Consider the following 6,198-nt stretch of genomic DNA (forward strand, 5'->3'; position numbering starts at 1 on the left):
ATAATTTTCCGTATAAATTATTTATTTAATTGATTTTATTTGAATTTATTAAAATCGCGTAAAGTTAAATAAATAATATTATTATTATTATTATTATTAATAAAATAAAAATTTTTTTTCAAAATGGCGTCCGAGAGAAAGAGTGCGTAAGGAATGAATGCAAAAAAAAAAAATTACAAAATAAATCAGTCGTCGTCGTCGACGTCATTATTCTCATTATTATTATTATCATTATTATTATTTTAATAATGATTTTCATAGAGAGAGAGAGAGAGAGACACGATTTCGATATACGATACGATATATTTCGATTCGATTCGTAACGGACGAAAAAAAAAAAAAAAAAAAACAAATTAAATTAATAAAAAAAAGGAAAAGCTAAAAATTATGTGATCACGTGATGTAAATTTCCCCCCTCTTCTTCTTTTTCTTCTTCTTTTATAGTTACGGTGAACAAAAATGAAAATGAAAAAAAAAAAAAAAAAAAAAACCGAAAAAACAAAAAACAAAATTAATTACAAGTCTTTTGAATTTTTCTTTCTTTTTTTTTTTTAATAAATAATTAATAGATTATTAAAGTAATTAACTTTTCCTTCGATGAATAAATAATTAAATAAATAAAATAAAATAAAAAAATTTTTTTTCTTACTCATCTTCTTATTCTTCTTCTTCTTCTTCTTTTAATTAATTTATCCGGATTCGTCAAAAAAAAAAAAAAAAAAATTTTCTTATGTCACTCGTTTTCGTCTGCTATTTTCGTAATACCAACATTTCGTCATGCGCGCGCGCGTAAAACTGAAAAAATTTTTCTCATGTCATTCGTTGTCGTCTGCTATAATTTTCGTCTGCTAATTACGTCATACCAACATTTCGTCATGCGCGCGCACGTAAAAATGAAAAAATTTTTCTCATGTCATTCGTTTTTCGTCTGCTAATTTTTTTTTCGTCTGCTATTATTATTTTCGTCTGCTAATTACGTCATACCAATATTTCGTCATGCGCGCGCGCATAAATAAAAAACAAACAATTTTATTTACGTTTTTGCAAATGATTTTCCAATACGACGCCATATTGTTTTTTTTAAAATCTCGAATCATTATAATATCGATATATCGATCGATATATGATTATTTTCCCTTTTTATTCGTACGATGCATTTTTATGAAACGTTTATTATTTCGTTTAATTTTTTTTTTTTGTAAAGCGGAAATAACAATTTTCGAAAAAACGACAAAATATTAAAATGGCGTAAAAATTTATGTAATACGTTTGAAAATGGGGGGGATAAGAAAAAAAAAGATAAAAATTTATTCTTTTACAGAGAATTTTTTTTTTTTTTTTCAATACGACGAAAAAATTTTCAATTTCAATACGAGTTTAAATTTAAAGTTAAATAAAATAAAAAAAAATTTTCTCTCTCTCTCTCTCTCTTTGCCCTTGCCTTTAGGAACGAATGAAAATGTTTAGCCATGTTGAAAATTTAAAAGCGTCGCTCAGGTGATTTACAGTGATGCCAACTTTAATTTTACAATTGCGTACAAAAAAAAAAAAATTTTACTTTTATATATATATATATATATAAATATACACGTCGACAAACGACAGACGACAAACGACAAACAACAAACGACAGACGACAACACAAAAATTTAGATTTTACATTATATTTTATATATATTATGCAAGTAAATAAATATTTAAAAATTGTTTCCTTTCTGCTTTTTTCGGTTTAGGGTATTGTTTAAAAGTTAAAAATTTCAAACCGGATATAAATATTTTATTTGTTTTTACTCTTATCAAATGTAAACTTTATTTTCGAAAAACTGTGAATTCCTCCCCCCTCCTTCCCCCCGCTTTTCCCTCCCCCTCACCCCCCACCACCCTCACCTTTCTCTAAGAATAAGACAAAAAAGATTTCAGGAGAAAACTTCTTCTAATTAAAGTTTACAAAACTTACTTACTTACTTGTATTTTTTTTTTTTACAAAAGCATTTTTATCTGGATTTTCATTTTCTTTTCCCCTTCTCCCTCTCCTCCCTCCCTCCCTCTCCTCTTGTAATTTTTTTTTCTTTAATGATTTCTTTTATATTTTTTTTTTTTGGAAAAGCGTAATTTTTCAATTATTCAAAGTTTAACATCTCTCTCTCTCTCTCTCTCTCTCTCTCTCTCTCTCTTCTCATTAAACTTTTCCTACGACAAAGAAAGAAAGAAATATGTCTCCTTATTTAAATACTAAAAATTAATTAAAATATTTTATTCGAATGATAATGATGATGATGATGATGATTAAACGTGAAAATTTTCTCGCGTCAAAGTTGGTATAATTACGCGTATAAAACGGTTAAATTTAAATTCGAAAAAAAAAAAAAAATTATAAATGGCGTTCATTACGCGCGCACACACACACACACAAGACAAAGTAAAAAAATTTAATAATTATATTATTAAAGAGCAAACGCAAACAAATTTTATTAAATCGAGAAACCATTTTTAATTTTTAATTTTACTTTATATTTAAAAAAAAAACCGTTTTTAACGATTATTATATTAAAATGATATACGACGCGGTGATTATATTATTATAATAAATAAACCATTTTGATTGGTTAAATAAAAGTCACGTGAACGCGTATGATGCGACGTTTAAATTTTACGACCGGAAATTGATTCGAAATCATAAAATTTTTACCGCGCGAGATGGAGGAAGGGAGAAAGGGGGCGGAGCCAGGGACGGGAAACGGAAATGGGAGCGTCGGATTAAATTCATTTTTAACGGTCGCGAGCAAATGTTGACGTCATAAAAAAAAAATGTATTTATTTTCCATTAATAAATTTTAATTTTTTTTATTTTATTTTATTTTATTATTATTTTGTAATTATAAAAAACGTTTTTTACTCCCCCCCTCCCCTCCTCCTTCTTTTTAAGAAATAATGCCTAAGGCTTCCGCCATTGTTGTTTTTTCTTTTTTTTTTTTTTTTTTTTCTTTATGAGGTTTTATAAATGGCTAATCGGTTAATTTTCTTTTTCTTTTTGTTTTTTAATCATTCATTTTCTTTCATATTTTATTACTTAAAGTTTTTTAAATGTACGAAAAAAATTGATAAAAGAAAAAAGAAAGTAAGTAGGAAAATTAAAAAATGGCGACCGATTTTTTCCTTCAATAATTTTTTTTTAATGAAAAGTTTTTCCCAACGAAAAAAGAAAGTGGAAAAGTTAAAAAAAAAAAAAAAAATTTTGTTTTTCTTTAAATTTAAACACTTGGAAATTATCGATTTAATTTTTATACATAAGTTTAAATTTACGGTAATAATAATAATAATAATAATTTGGGGGGGACCCGTGCAATGCACTTAGAAAAACTTTCTTATTCTTAAATGAAACGTTACGTAATAATAATTCATTTAATTGAATTTTCTTTTTAACTTCCGGCCATTTAATTATGTTTTTTTTTTTTTAAAATCCTTTTTAACGTTTATATAATAAATTTAATTTAAAAAAGTAAATGAAAGTAATGTATGCGGACGCACACGCACTCACGCACACCCCCCCCACACACGCACTCATGCACACCCCCCACACACACACACACGCATACTTTACACGTAATAATTAATTATATATATATATTATTTTAAATTTATCGTTAAAAAAAAATTTTTTTAAATGGTTTCTTATTGTTCAAACGTTTGTAATTTAACGATATTGATAATAACAGTAGTAATGATAAATAACCACGACAACGATCATCATCATCATCATCATCATTATTATTATTTTCGACGTATTAAAAATTGAACCACACCTATGCAATAAACACGAAATATTAAATTACGAAACTTTATATATTATTATTATTATTATTATTATTTATTATTATTATTATTATTATTATATTATATTATTATTATTATTATTATTATTATTATTATTATTATTATTATTATTAAATAAATACATTTTATTCACGTGTGCGTAAGTGAGCATGTGCGAGTACGCAAATCATTTATTGTTAACAAAAAAAAAGAAGACAAATTAATATCGTTTTATTTATTTTTTTACGGTTGAAAAAAAAAATTAATAAAACGAAATAAATAAATAAATAAAAAGTTAACGATCGATACATCGATCGATCGATCGATCGATCTATCGAAAGTCCAATTAAATGTATAAAATGAAAAAAAAAAAAATTAATTTCCGGTTTCGTAAATCTAAAAAAAAAAATAAAATAAAAATAAATTTTCAAGTTTTTCTCACCATTTCATCTCATATTTCCCAAACCGTTTACCGATTGATTCTTTTAAATAATAATAATAATAATAATGATGATGATAATGATGATGATGATGATGATGATGATGATGGCGATGATTAAAAGGAGAAATGATAAAATTAAAACGTTCGTTAATAATTAAATAACTTTTTGGTTTTGGTTGAGAATTTCATTGGAACTTTCCTAGAAAATGGTTTTAATTCAAATGAAGAGAGATTTAATTATTAATCGATCATATTTGTATAATTGATATAAAATCTGTCGTTATCGTGTGCACGAATTTTCAATTTATATTGCATCGATTATATCAAAAACGCGGACTGAAAGAAAATTCTAGAAAACGTTTTATAATAATAATAATAATAATAATAATGATAAACGTAATGAAATTTTCTTTTGTACGTGTGTGTGAGAAACAAAAACAATTTTTTTTTTTTTTTTTTTTTAACGAGAAAAAAACCCCTTGTTCTCGATTTTATTAAATTACGGAGTTTTACCAACCCCCCCCCCCACCTTCTACCCTTTTAACCCCGCTCCCTTCCTTTCCCTACCCTTCCCCGCCCCTCCCGCCCCCGAATAAAAAATCTTTTAACTTCAATTAAGTAATTTCAACCATTATTAACTAATTCATCATCTGGTGCAGAAACTTTTTTTTTTAAAAAAACTTTTTCCGCTTTTCCTATTATTATTATTATTATTATTATTATTATTATTATTATTATTATTATTATTACTATTTTTTACCGCCAAAAATTTTTTAATTTTTTTTTGTTTTGTTTTCACCGGCGGGAGGAAGTGAAACAGTAATAATAATAATAATTTTTTTCCTTTCTTTCATTCACCGTCAGCCATTTTTTATAAATTTTAACGTGGCAATAACAAGAGAGAGAAAAACGAAGAACAAAATTTCATTTTCGAATTTTTATACAATAAAAAAACTAATTTATTTAATTGACAGAAACAAAATGTCGGAGGAAGAGGAGGAGGAGGGGGTGGAACAAAAAAATTAAAAAAAAAAAAAAGGAGGGAAATGTATCGAAAATACCTTTGAACCAATCGTTCGTTACTAATACGTTGATAAATAAAAAACTTTTCCCCCTCCTCCCTCCCCTTCCCTCCCCTTCCCCTTCTCCCTTTTATCATCATCATCGTCAGTATTATTATTATTATTATTATTATTAAATTTTTCCATATCGAAATCGATAAAATAGACGAAATACATTTTTATTTATTTTAAATGAAAAACAAATAACGAATAAATAAATAAATATTTATGTACGTCGTACAACCGGAATTACTTTTTCAAAAAAAAAAAAAAAAAATTTATATAATCTTATATATATAAATTTTATTATTTTATATTATTATTACTATCCGGAACCGGAAATCGACGATCGAAAGGAAGGAAGGAAGTAAAAAAGGGAAGGGAAGGGGAAAAAAAAAAGAAGGCAAATTGACGTCGTTTTTTTAAATATGAGAACGAAATGAAAAACGTACATATTATTATTATTATTATTATTTTTTAACTAACGAATTTTTAACGAATTGATTTTGACGTGGAATTGGAAAAAAATTTTATTTAATAATAATAATAATGATGATGATAATAATAATAATTTTTGACGAGTTAATACGCGAGAATTTTGATAAAACGTATCGAAAGAGGAAATTTTTTTTTTCGGGCCATTTTTCCGCAGTCGATTGTCATTTCCGGTTTGAACAATAATCACTTTTTTTTAACAAAAATTTATCAGTCGAATAATAATAATAATAATGATAATGATAATAATAATGATAATAATAATGATAATAATAATGATAATAATAATAATTTTTAACAGCGTCGACGAAAATGTAAAAAAAAATTCATTTTTCATGTAATAAAACTCGTCAGAGTTCAAAAGAACGACAAAACAAAAAAAAAAAA

Source organism: Pediculus humanus, genomic scaffold (assembly GCF_000006295.1).
Source record: "Pediculus humanus corporis 1103172107475 genomic scaffold, whole genome shotgun sequence".
Taxonomy (NCBI): Eukaryota; Metazoa; Arthropoda; class Insecta; order Psocodea; family Pediculidae; genus Pediculus; species Pediculus humanus.